This window comes from Staurois parvus, unplaced genomic scaffold, assembly GCF_062004578.1.
Source record: "Staurois parvus isolate SC_StPar_1 unplaced genomic scaffold, SC_StPar_1.0 ptg000116l, whole genome shotgun sequence".
Classification (NCBI taxonomy): domain Eukaryota; kingdom Metazoa; phylum Chordata; class Amphibia; order Anura; family Ranidae; genus Staurois; species Staurois parvus.
The window spans coordinates 837148-851363 of record NW_028317912.1 but is presented as its reverse complement, the minus strand read 5'-3'; the positions used below and the strand labels follow the sequence as shown (position 1 = coordinate 851363).

Genomic DNA, 14216 nt, shown 5'->3' with positions numbered 1-14216 from the left:
TTTTTATTTGTATTACTTTTTTTTCTTTTTGTTTTATGATTTTTTTTAAATAAAACACTGTGACCAGGGTAGTATCATTTTACCATAGTAACATTGTACTACTCTGGGGAAGTGATCAGTATTTTTTTTATACATTATGATTGACTATAGCAGTGAATTTCAGTGCTATAGGCAATCATTTAACTGAATGAAATCAATTCATTCAGTGTTTTTATTGTGATTAGCTGTGATTGGCTAATCACATGATACAGACGGACTGTGATTGGCCCAGTCTGTACCATGTGATCACTGTGACCAATCACAGCTAGCTTCACAATTGTATACAAATTGATGACATGAAAGGAAGCCATCCATTGTTTACAATCATCATGTGATTAGTCACAGCAGTCACATGGTATCGGCAATAGGCCAGTAAACAGATCGGTCATTGACTGTGTTCGATGGGCACAACCGGTGACAGATCTCGCCACAGTGCAGCCCTGCGGACGCGCGGATTGAAGAAAGTCCTGCTCAGCTGTCATTTTGCTATTGGCCTGGAGGGAACGGGTTAACATAATGCACCAGATCAGACAGATGTGAATCAGCCTTAGGCTATGGTCAGCTTTAGTTGCCCTAGCATGACTGTCAATTAGAGATAAGCATTGTAAATTGGATTAACTCAAATATAGATAGATCAAAATTCGGCTGGTTCAGAAAGGACAGAACAACCTTCGATCCATCTATGGACATTTCCGTTTGAGAGCAAAGGAACGACTGCTCTTGAATGGGCTTGCTGGAAAATTTTGCTCCTATCAGCTGCAGTGCTAATCAGTGTATCCTGATGACAGGGGAGCCCTGCTGTCAGAATACAATGACACACAGGGAGGATTCCCCATAAATCTTGATTGTGCGAAAGGGGGAATCTGTTCAGTTTTCTTTTATCAGCTCGTTGGTTGAACAAAAAAACTGATACATGTATGGCCATGTTAAATCTGTACTGAGAAAAGTATGGGGCTGCCACTGCTGACTTCCCACTGAAAAAAAAACCTGACAGTCTCTGGCTTCTGCACTTTCACTTACCCAGAACCAGCATGCAGATTAGAAAGTCTAAGTGAAGTTGAAACTCCCGATTCCAGGTCAGTTCCAGAGTGGGAACAGATGATTCTATAATATCATCAATGATGGTGAACAACCAGTTTGATTATTGTGACAAACAGAACCCAAATCCTCCACGACCACCAGAAAATGTTCTGTAAATATTGTTTTTATTTTGTTCTATAAATAATTGTTCAGCTTTTATTAGACATACTTTTCTATTTCCTTATGTATAAAGCAGAAATGTAATCTGTTATATGTATTTTGCCCTTCCTGATGTAATGCTGAGCCTGAATGATTGAAAGAACTGAAATCTAATGAAGTAAAGTGGGGGCTGGGAACATCCAAGCTGGGATGGAAAGAGCCAGATGATGTTGGATGTCCTCCAGCCAGGAAATGAGGCAGAATCTATCTCACTAATTGCAGTTGCTAGTGCACACTGGGAACAGCTTACAGTGTGGAGTGAAATTGTTGTAAACAAGGCTGAAGTTCTGCCTTAGCCCTGGTTCACACTAATGCGGTGCAGGAGACGCAGAGAATCCTGTGCATTGCATTGCAATTGCATAGTGTCCTTGCGATCTGGTACGGGTGTAAATGTTAAATTAACAACACCCCGAAACAGACTGCAAAACAAAGTGCGATTACAAGAATTTACATTGCATGGGTGTGAACACCCATGCGATGTGAATCAGGTCTGGGAAAAAAAGGGCCTTGTACCTTTTTGCTGCAGATGCGATGCGATTTGAGCCATGCATAATGTATGGTTCAAATCGCACCGCACAGACATCGCATGTGATTTGCGCAGGAATGCGGTGCTGTTCCTGTGTGAATCAAATGCAATGTGCCTAACCACATTAGTGTGAACCAAGGGCTCAAGTATGATAGGACTGTCTGGAAGCATTGCTTGGCATTGCGCACTGAGCACTGACTATTGAAGAAAATCTGTGACAAGAGAGGAAGCATCCTATACTGTGTTTAAACATAAATAATATTTGTGGACAGGCTTCAACAAGTTAAACTGGTTTGTTAGTAAAATAACAAAGTCCTGAAACTATGACAAATGACATTTGAAAACAAGGCCCTGACAGTACTGGGATGTGGTGGGAGGTGTAGATCTGTTGGTTGATAGTTAAAGCTGAGATCCAGGTAAATGGCTAAAGACACAGATTAAATACATACACGGAATTGTTATTTCTGTCCACGTTAGAGATTTGCCCAGCCCTGGAACACAGCACAGCCAGACAGTGCCCTGGCTTTTCTCTACTGCACTTACCTAATGCATCATAGTCTCCTTCCTGCCGCCAGCCTGTGATTGGACTGTAATGGTGAAGCAGGACACTGATGAGCTCACCTCTCTGTCACCAGTGGTGTATTTGGGTTTTTTGCTGTCCTAGGCAACACAAAAATTGTGCCCCCTCCCCAATGAGAGAGCGAGAGAGTTCAATGAGTGTGTGTGTTTGTATGATTCTCTCTGTTCTCTCTTTAATCCCCCCCTCTCTCTCTTCTCTCGCTCCTCTCTCTCTCCCCCCCTCTCTCTTCTCTCTCTTTCTCTCTCTTTCTTCTCTCTCTTCTCTCTCTCTTTCTTCTCTCTCTTCTCTCTCTTTCTTCTCTCTCTTCTCTCTCTTTCTTCTTTCTTTTCCATCTCTCTCTTCTATCTCTCTCTCTTTCTCTCTCTTCCCTCTCTCCTCCCCCCTTTTCCCTCTCTCCTCTCTCTCCTCTCTCTTCCCTCTCCCCTCTCTTTCTCCCCCCCTCTCTCTCTTCCCTCTCCCCACCTCTCTCTTCCCTCTCTGTCTCTTCCCTCTCCCCCCTCTCCCCCCTCTCTCTCCCCTCTCTCTCTCTCTCTCTTAGGGAAAGTAAGATGAAAGTTGTGCAGGACAGCATTTCCTGGCTAATCACTATTGTAACACTTAGATAAGGCCAGGTTATGACTGCTTCTGTTCTGTATACTGAGATATATATTATCTGAGAGACAACAGCCACTAATCTATCTGAGTGCAAGAGGAATTGAAGAGGGCACAAATTATGAGGCATAACACAGGATTTAACCTGCAGCAAACATTGGAATCTCTGCTTCTCACTTTAAGCCTGCTCAGCATTTAGGGGATTGCCTAAGGCCCCATGTACACGGGACACTTCTGAATGATGGAAACTGACTGCTGGAAAACGTAGGTTAAAAAACATCTGTTTAGCCGCATTTGCATAACGTGTTTATGTGCGTTTGCGTTTAGAAGTGTTTTTTTAAAGATAAGCGCAGGAGATCCTCCCAAATGCCCAGAATGCACTGAAAAGTAGTACATTATTAACTATTTCAGACTGTTTCAGAGAAATACAGAGAGTAGAAGCAGAGACAGCAGTATGTGTTGAGATTAGCTTAGGTGTGAGTTTCTCCTTAACATTTCTTTTGTTTCCAAGGGTGGGAAAGGTGTCTGGTGGAGGGAGTCATTAAGGCCACCTGGCAGGGGGTCTTCATGAGGAATTTGAGGTGTGAATGGCCATTAACATTTCTTTTGTTTCCAAGGGTGGGAGAGGTCTGAGGTGTGAATTGGTCATTGCAATGTGTGACAAGCTTGGTAAGAACTTCCTGTGTTCATTGTTTTGTCCATCTGAGTGCCTTGAAAACGCTTTGCATGCATTTTTCATGATGAAAAAAGGCTCTGGACAGCATCGGGAACTGAAAGAGTTAAAAAAAAATTGCAAATGCTTATAAATGCGATTTTTTGTGTTTAGCCATATTTACAAGTGTTTTGCGTTTGAAACGCTGATAATATTGACTGCTGAACGCAAGTTTTCTTTGTTCAAAAAAACGACTGTAAACTCAAATGCCTGTAAACAACTGTGAATGAAGATGTGTACATGGACACATAGGAAAAACATTAGGGAGAGTTCAGGGGCTGCTGAAAAAAAAATGCTGAACAGCTCCTAAATGTGAGTTTATCAGCTGCGATGTACATGAACCCTAAATGTAATGACAGCTATGGCACTGCTAAATAAAAAAGGCCTAGCAAAATAAAATATAGAAATATCCCACCACCCCCAAAAAACTCCAACACTAAAACCCAACCCATTTTTTTCAACCTACCAGGAAATAAATGTATTTACATGAAAAAAAAATAAAATAACGTAATTCAACACCATTAAACAAACAAACAAAAAAAGACTGTAGAGGGGGTTAGGGGCAGCAGCTAAATAGCAACCACAGTTGTTAATGACATACAAAATGGACTGTAGGGTCTTTGAACTATAAACACGGGATTGAGGGAGATTCAAAAGAATATGTAGCCCACCACACTGCAATCTTGTGTAATTTAACACAATATAGCACAGTATGGCAACTAACTCTCCCTACACACTAATAGTTACATAGTTAGTCTGGCTGAAAAAAAGACAAAAGTCCATCCAGTTCATCCATAGAAAAAAAAAAGTTATAATCCTATACCCACAGTTGATCCAGAGGAAGGCAAAAAACCCAGCAAAGCATGATCCAAATTGCTCCTGCAGGGGAAAAAACTCCTTCCTGATCCCCCAAGAGGCAATCGGATATTCCCTGGATCAACTTTACCTATAAATGTTAGTATCCAGTTATATTCTGTGTATCTAAGAAAGAATCCAGGACTTTTTTGAAGCAATCCACTGAGCTGGCCAGAACCAACTCTTGAGAGAGTCTATTCCACATTTTCACAGCTCTCACTGTGAAGAAACCTTTCCATGTTTGGAGATGAAATTTCTTTTCCTCCAGATGTAAAGAGTGCCCCCTTGTCCTCTGTGAAGGACTTGGTATATAACAAAGCCCCTATTATTGGCTGTTCTAGACCAGCAGCAGGATGTTATTGGTGGTTGCAAAGAATTACACTGACAAATTCCCGTATCAGTTCACCAGGACCACAAACCTTGTAAATGCAGGATTTGCAGTGAACTTCATCCCTATAGATCACTATTAGAAGCAATCTGCTGCTACAGAAGTGCAGGAATAGGTCCACCTCCCAAGAAGATAAAAAGTGTTAAAATGTAGAATGTTATTGTGAATATTTATCTAAAATCTTTATTCTGGCCAATTTTGTGATGTATACACCTCTGCCAGGCAGTACAGCCAGGAAGGTGACACTTTCTCCTCCGGAGTTACAGATTACAGTAACATCAGCACAATTCATTGATTGGTCATTAGTTCTGCTCACTCTGCTCTCCTCCTGTCAGCACATGTACGTGCCATAGATCATTCTAGGCTTCGATCAGTGCCCGTCCCTCTCCCATTCTGAGTGCTGATGTTTATAGAATAACAGATGATAGTAGCAAGTATGTATGCTTTTTGTATGTAAAAAAATACTTGTAATTGATTTTTTTTTAAGGCATACACAACTGCATCCATTTGTAATCTTACTGGAGTGCAGCTTAAAGCCCAATTCCAGGGAGCTTAAAAACTCCCCCTTGCAGTGAGATTGTGCCTGCTCTGCAAGGGTTAACTGCTCGTTTAGGTCTAGGCAGTATGGAAAACTAGATTTACCTACCTGATCCTGCACACTGCTAGACAGTCCCTGCAGCATCTCCCCACCAATGGTATAAGGTCCTCATGACATCAAGACAGATGCAGGGTCCATAGGCCTGTACTGGACATGAGCATACCAAGGGACAGTCTACTGCCAGAGCATGGGGGAGCGCTGTCTGCCAGGAGAGCAAAGGATCAGGTAAGTTAAAGCATTTTTACTCTCCCTTAGACCTAAATGAGCAGTTACCCTTGTAGTGTGGGTCAAGGGTGGACTGACAACTCATGGGGCCCCCGGGCAATAGGGGATCATAGGGCCCCTGTGTCCCTGTCCAAACTCAAAGAAGCCTATGAAAAAGGTACCAGGGGCATTTCATGGGGCCCCCTACTGACCCCAGGCCCTCGGGCAGTGCCCGAGTTTCCAAATGGTCAGTCCGCCCCTGGTGTGGGTGCAACCCTAGTGCAAGGAAGAATTTTCATATGTTTTCTGGATTTGGGGTTTAGGCTTGGATCTACTCTTTCCCTATGCAGCTTGCTTTAATAATGGGCCCACCAATATACTCATTGAACATACTTATCTTCCCTTTGCTCTGTGCATCCGATGCGAAGAGTTAGGCCTATGTAAGCACCATGTTTAAGCCTGGAGATCACACAGGGCTGAGCACTCTCTCCCCATCCCATTTGGCAGAGCTGGGTGCCTAAGTGGCCAATCATGAAGCGCCACAGTCACAGGTTAAGGACAGGAATGAATCTAATACTCACCTATGCTCAGGTTTTGTGGCAGGAGAGCTTAGGGAAGGTGCATATAAACTACTAGAAGGCCTATAGTTAAAGTGTCTGGCTGCTTTGTCCTGCATTGATAAAGCACATGTTGACTTCAGTGTTACACTAGATATACACCATGGGTCTCCAAACATTCTAAACAAAGGGCCAGTTTACTGTCCTTCAGACTTTAGGGGGGCCAGACTGTGCGCAGTGGGAGTGAACAATGCCCCATATTTTGTATTAGGGGGAGAAATAGTTCCCCATCGTTGGTGTCAGTTGGAGGAATAGTGCCTCCTCATTGATGTCAGTAGGAGGAAAACTGCCTGATTGTTGGTTTCAGTGGAAGGAATTATGTCCCATTGTTGGTGTCAATAGGAATAATAGTGCCCTATGGTTGATGTCAGTGGCAGGAATTATGTCCCATCATTGATGTCAGTAGGAGGAAAACTGCCTGATTGTTGGTGTCAGTGGAAGGAATTATGTCCCATCTTTGATGTCAGTAGGAGGAAAACTGCCTGATTGTTGGTGTCAGTGGAAGGAATTACCGGTATGTCCTGTTGCTGGTGTCAATAGGAATAATAGTGCCTTATGGTTGATGTCAGTGGCAGGAATTATGTCCCATCATTGATGTCAGTAGGAGGAAAACTGCCTGATTGTTGGTGTCAGTGGAAGGAATTATGTCCCATTGTTGGTGTCAATAGGAATAATAGTGCCCTATGGTTGATGCCAGTGGCAGGAATTATGTCCTATCTTTGATGTCAGTAGCAGGAAAACTGCCTGATTGTTGGTGTCAGTGGAAGGAATTATGTCCCATCTTTGATGTCAGTAGGAGGAAAACTGCCTGATTGTTGGTGTCAGTGCAAGGAATTACCGGTATGTCCTGTTGCTGGTGTCAATAGGAATAATAGTGCCCTATGGTTGATGTCAGTGGCAGGAATTATGTCCCATCATTGATGTCAGTAGGAGGAAAACTGCCTGATTGTTGGTGTCAGTGGAAGGAATTATGTCCCATTGTTGGTGTCAATAGGAATAATAGTGCCCTATGGTTGGTGTCAGTGGCAGGAATTATGTCCCATTGTTGGTGTCAATAGGAATAATAGTGCCCTATGGTTGGCGTCAGTGGCAGGAATTATGTCCCATTGTTGGTGTCAATAGGAATATTAGTGCCCTATGGTTGGTGTCAGTGGCAGGAATTATGTCCCATTGTTGGTGTCAATAGGAATATTAGTGCCCTATGGTTGGTGTCAGTGGCAGGAATTATGTCCCATTGTTGGTGTCAGTAGCAGGTAAAATGCCTCAAGGGCCAGATAAAGGCAAGCAAAGGACCACATCTGGCCGCCGGGCCGCAGTTTGGAGATCACTGATATACACAAACAGGTTATTTTCTTTTAGATGCATCAGTATGTAAGACTGAAAGGAGGAAACAATCTCTCTCCTAAACTAGAATACTTGTTATGTAGTGTTTATTAAAGTAACTTTTTCTATTTCACATTTTTACTAGCTTCCTAATCCTTTTTTGTTATATTGTGAAATAAAAAGATTTGTAGAATAGCCATAAGAAGCTTCAAAATTAAAGCAGTATTCAAATCAAAATAAAAAATGTAATATATTGCAATTTACCAATCATTAGATGTGGTGGCTGCATTAGTTTTCTTTTTTTAGGCTTTGTTCTTTCTATTTTTACCTGGTGATCGAGGCAGTAACACACCTCCTGTATAAGGCCTCATGCATACAGGACATTAAAAAAAAAACTCTCCTAGAAGCTGTCCTCCTGGCAGCAGCGTTTTTGCAGAAAAAACACCAGATGCTTGTAAAAGTATCTAACGCTTTACAAGTGTTTAGGCGAGTTTACAAGCGTTTAGCACTTGGGTGTTAATTCATTGCATTGGCCAGAATGATAATTTATTCTAGCCATTAAAATGAATTAACGCTCAAGTGCTAAACGTACCTGGCCGTATCAAGCATTTTTTTCTGTCAAAACGCTGCTGCTCCTGGACGCACTGGCTCTGGGTTTGTTTTCCTGCTGGTAAAAAGCTACTGCTACTAAAAGCTTCTAAAAGTCTATGTGTGCACGGACACATAGGATCACATAGAGGGCCGTTTAGAGGCAGCAGAAAAAAAAATGCCTGACGTCCCTAAAAATGGTTGCAAAAATGCCCTTTGTGCATGAGGCCTTAGAATGCCCCCACTCTGAATGAAGGAGCACAGGGACACCTTTGAACAACAGCATTGTCAGTCTGGGGAGAGGGTAGTGTTAGATAAACTAGCAGATTTAGATACACTAACAATTTGAAGCCAAACTCCACCTAATCCTTTATAAGCAGCTAGAGCAAACAGATGTTTTTTTTTCAATTTTGGGATAATGGTTTTACACAAATAAATCTGATCATTGTAAGCACCCCTGTCAGTTGTAAATGGTTTGTCCCATCCCTGTAACTGATACAACTGCAAGAGAGCTTGTTCTTTTGAAAAGCAACAGACTCACTGGGCCAGATCACCAGACTTATTTTCCAGATAACCAGATGGCAATAGAAGAAAGAAATCCCCCCCCAAAAAACTAATGCAACAGCCACATCTAGGAATTTGTAAGCTACAACATACTAAATGTTTGCTTTTGAGTTTCATACCACTTCAAAGTAGTTGTAAACCCTTACATATACCCAGTTTAGTGACTGGCCTCAGGTGATACACAGAGATCAAACAAATCCACCTATACTGTATAAGTTGTACCAGTTGATCTTTATGATTCTCTTCTCTACATCCATTCAAAATCCACAATTTATCATGCTTGTCTGAGATTTCAAAAAATGGGGCACAGAGCTGAATTTTCGTACTGCGGGGCTCAGTGAGGAGAGCTCTGAGAGCTTATTGGAGGGAAGGGACACACCCCCTTCACACAGCACACAGGAACAGAGTTGAGGCTGTCAATCACAGGCTGTGTGATGGAGGTTGCTCCCCTGTCACCATTTTTCTCTTGGTGTCAGGAAAACTTGTCAGAAGTGATTCATGCTAATAGTAGAGGAATGAGGCAGCGGACAAAAATAACACTTAGTCTTCACCGACAATAACCTTCTTGACTCTGTACAGTCTGGCTTTCGCTCACTACACTCCACTGAAACTGCCCTACTAAAACTCACTAATGATCTACTAACTGCTAAAACCAATGGCCACTACTCCATACTCTTACTACTTGACCTCTCTGTGGCTTTTGATATGGTTGACCATCCCCTCCTCCTCAAAAAACTCCACTCTCTTGGTCTCAGAGACTCTTCTCTCTCCTGGTTCTCCTCCTACCTATCGCACGCTACTTCAGTGCTACCTATAACGCTGCCTCCTCCTCTTCACTCCCTCTTTCTGTAGGGGTCCCTCAAGGTTCTGTCCTTGGACCCCTTTTCTTCTCCATCTACACCTCCACCCTTGGTCACTTGATAAATTCCCATGGCTTTAAGTACCATCTCTATGCTGATGACACACAAATCTATCGTTCTACCTCTCACCTCACCCCTTCAGTTTCCTCTTGCATTACTAACCTACTAAGCAACATATCGGCATGGATGTCACTCCACTTCCTCAAACTCAATCTTTCCAAAACTGAGCTCTTAGTATTCCCCCCAGCCCGTGCCACCTCCACTGACTTCTCCATCAAGATCAATAACACAATCATCAGTCCCTCCCCTCATGCCAGGGTACTAGGTGTAATCCTAGACTCCCACCTGTCCTTCACCCCAAATCCAATCATTGTCCAAATTTTGTAGACTTCACCTCCGCAACATCTCCAAGATACACCCGTTCCTAACCTCGGAAACCATTAAGCAGCGTATCCACTCCCTTGTTATATCTCGCCTTGACTATTGCAACTCCCTCCTCATTGGCCTACCTCATCGCAGGCTATCCCCTCCTCTGTCTATCATGAATGCTGCTGCCAGACTCATCCACCTTACTAACCATTCTGTATCTGCACCCCTCTATGCCAATCCCTCCACTGGCTTCCCATTGCCAACCGGATAAAATTCAAAACACTAACAATAACGTATAAAGCCATTTATAATTCTGCCCCTAATTACATCAATGATCTTATCTCTAAATATCACCCAAACCGTACTCTCCGCTCCTCGCAAGACCTCCTGCTCTCTAGCTCCCTTGTCTCCTCCTCCCATGCTCATCTCCAGGACTTTTCTAGAGCTTCCCCCAGCCTCTGAAACTCTCTACCCCAATTTATCGCCTACTCTGTTCACTTTTAGGCGCTCTCTAAAAACCTATCTCTTCAGGGAAGCCTATCCTGCCCTCAGCTAATAATGGAATCTTATACTCTTCCAACCAGTCCATCCCCCACAGTTACTGCCTTTTGTACCACTAGCCCCTCCCTCCTAGATTGTAAGCTCCAGGGAGCAGGGCCCTCCTTTCCCTCTTGTATTGAACTGTATTGTTGCTGTATTTTCTCGCGTTATATTGTAAAGCGCTGAGCAGACTGTTGGCGCTATATAAATCCTGTATAATAATAATAATTGAGACAAGTACACAGTATAGAGGGATATGCTTTGTTCATATTTCATATCTGAGGTTCACAACCACCTTAAGCTTTTACTGACTGTTACAAAAACTCTTGATTTCAGCCACATAGGGAGTCTATGAAGGGCCAAATACACGCCATGTCATAGAAAAGTACTATGAGAAAAAACAACAAAGCACAACTGCATAGTAGTCCAATAAAGCAGTACAGCCTACATATGTGATAATCAAATATGGCTTCCCTGTGTACATATATAATTACAAACTATGCGTCAATTTATTAAATATACATGTAGGCCGTGGAGCTGCAAGTGGTAGAAGATGGCGGAACTTCTTCCACATTTCCTGATTAACTGGTTGGGCACCAAGTCTTGTTCACATGAGAAGATTACCCCAGTTCAGTCACTCTACACATGGGGTATTTTTTCTTTGTGCCAACTTTATAAATGACCTGAGACAAGGCTGCGGCCGCCATTTGGGAATACTTAACCTTAAGGCGGTCCTCCACTCTCAGAGATGAATGTACACTTGCACAATAACTGTCCTCCAGTTAGCTCTTCAGTCCCCGTGACAATTTACACCTTCACTGTTGGCTTTCAATTAGAAGGGACACGCTGAGCCTTGTCCACATCCACCTGTCCAGAGTTCTCCACTACCTTTCTCAGTAGCAGAACGGGCCCTGCCGTGTACCTAGCGCAGGCTCTGGGCGTGCGTAGAGTTAACTCTTGAGCTTCTGTACCTGTACCTCCTCTGTACAGGATGGGGACCTCATTGGCAATCTGCTACTAAAGGCTGTCCCACCTGTAAGAGGTACATGCTAAATACAGGCTGCTTAACTGACTTTTGGCTTCCATCACCTCTGGTAACCACTCGACAGACTTTACACCAGGATGACTCTTAGTGCTGTCTCTTCATACTCCAATGTGTCTAGTGATCCAAAACTGTCAGCCAAGTGTAAGATGTGCCGGTTACTTGCACTCCTTTAATAACTTCAGACCAGGCAGGAAGCAAAGTTTCAATGCTTTACCTAGAAAAGTGTGAATCATGACAAAGTCCACGTACATGAGAAAAGCTCTTCCCTACATCCCTAAACCCTAACTCAGGCTTGTGTGCTGCCCTGGCATACCTGCACAGGTAGAGTCCATCAAGGATAAAATCCATGGTTATCGTTAGAGTCCAGCAGCTGGTGTCTTCAGGGGGTGATCCCTAGGCTTCTGCATCACAGCAGTAAGGTATAATGCTGACCCTTCTTCAGCCAGGGATTGACAGCAAAAGGGTATGAGCAAGATTCTCAGGGCTACGGACCACTGTCCCTTTTATATGTCCAGGATCAGTGGGTCAGCCCACCAAGAGGAAAACCCAGGAAATATGGTTAACCCTAACCCTCCCCCCCAGGTTAGCACCTAGCTAACCAACCCGCTTACATACACACATTGATAAGAATATCTACAACAATATAATCATTGTACATATACTGTATAACTACAAATCATTATTACTCCTAGAATAACCACTTTAACCTGAGGACATACAAGTACTTGAAGTGGTTAATACATGCTAGGTCTCTCTACAATAAACTGCAGGCTGGTAAAAGTGCATTCTGTGCATGGAATCTGGGAAATATTTTGCGGACTTGTTTTTTGTTAAATAATTCAAATATCGATCATTGAATTTGAAGCTATTTTCTGTCTCTCCAGGTGAAAATGCTATTTTTTTTAAATAAATGTATACTGGGTCAATACAACATTTTGCTTTTTTCCCCCCAAAATCCTGTAAAGTTAAGTTATTTTTTTTTTTGTGAATTCCTTATTTTGAGTGTAAGAGGCATATCGCAAAGAAAGCAATGTACAATACGGTAATATAGTAATGTGGGAATTCAAATGCAATAGTAAACATAATGCAATGTCATACCAAACCAAAGTCAGGAGACAGTCATAAAAATCATCTTTAGCAACATATCCTCACATCGTTTTTTAGTATTTATTTTAATGTAGTCAAGTGCTGGGTAGTACACCTGATGACTGAGGGACATTGTCCACAAGGACTGCCTTGGGCTTGTTTCCCTCTAGTGTCCAGCTTTGTAACTGTAACCTTGTGCCCTGGAAGCAGTGAGAGAAGAACCACTACTGAAAGCAGGGAGTTGTGGAATATGTAGTCCAGGGGAGTCGGGTCTTTACATGGAACCAGTGCTGTCGGAAACTACAAGTTCCAGCCAACTGGAAAGAAGTATGGAATGCAAGCGTCAGTCCCCTGTCTGTGTGTAAAATAGAGTTTGCACCATGAATGTGAGGTATCACTGCGAACATCAGATCAAGGGCAGTAATTCTAGCACTTGACTTCTTGTGTAAATCTAAAGTGGTAACCTGTAAAGGCTTTTAAATACTTGCCTATGGATATTAAAAATTTACATACTTTGTTACCGTTGCATGGGTGTGTGCAATTTAAAGCATGCCATGTTTTAAATGTATCAATTTACTTGGTGTAACATCATATGTTATCAAACAATTGGGTAATATATTGTGTTTATGTGCATTAAAATGTAAAAAAGGGAATTGTTTCCAAAATTTTTGCGTTTTGAAAAATCATTGCGGAAATACTGTGTGACATAAAAAATGTCAACATCCACCATTTTTTTGGCAAGGGCTTCTGCTTTAGAATATATATAATGTTTAGGGGTCCAAAGTAATTTCCTAGCAAAAAAAAAGTTTAAAAAAAAAAAAAAAAAAGTGTCAGAAAAGACTTGGTCTTCAAGTGGTTAGAAGAGTGGGTGATGTGTGGCAGAGGCATTAGAAGCCTTGAAATACCAGGGTAGTAGAAGCACCCCCCCAAATGACCCCTTTTTGGAAATTAGACACTCCAAGGTATTTGATAAATGGCATGGTGAGCATTTTGTAAATGCCATTTTTGTCACAGGGTTTTGAAAAACCCTGTAGAAGCACCACCCCAAATGACCCCTTTTTGGAAAGTAGACACTCCAAGGTATATGATAAGTGGCATGTTGAGTATTTTGCAGATCTCATTTGTTTCCATAGGTTTTTGGAAACTGAAAAAAGAAAACAAAAATGTATTGTTTCTTTTTCAAAACCCTGTGACAAAAATATTTGCAAAATACTCACAATGCCACTTATCAAATTCCTTTGGGTGTCTACTTTCCAAAAAGGGGTCATTTAAGGAGGTGTTTTTACTATCCTGGCATTTTAGTGCCTCCAAAACTGTGATGGGTAGTGAAGTAGTGACATGAAGAAATATGCCCTTTGAAAGCCTAAAGATGATAATTGGATTTAGGGGGCCTGTATGTGGCTAGGCTGTCAAAAAGTCTCTCACATATGGTATCCTCATACTCCGGAGAAGTATCAGAATGTGTTTTGGGGTGTTATTCCACATATTCCCA

At 42.3% G+C, this 14216-nt stretch overlaps 1 protein-coding gene across 2 annotated transcripts in view; it reads left to right on the top strand.

Annotated features, from left to right (window-relative positions):
• IL20RB (interleukin 20 receptor subunit beta) overlaps nucleotides 1-14216 on the top strand; it is a 50381-nt gene that overhangs the window by 4653 nt on the left and 31512 nt on the right. The window lies entirely within an intron of this gene.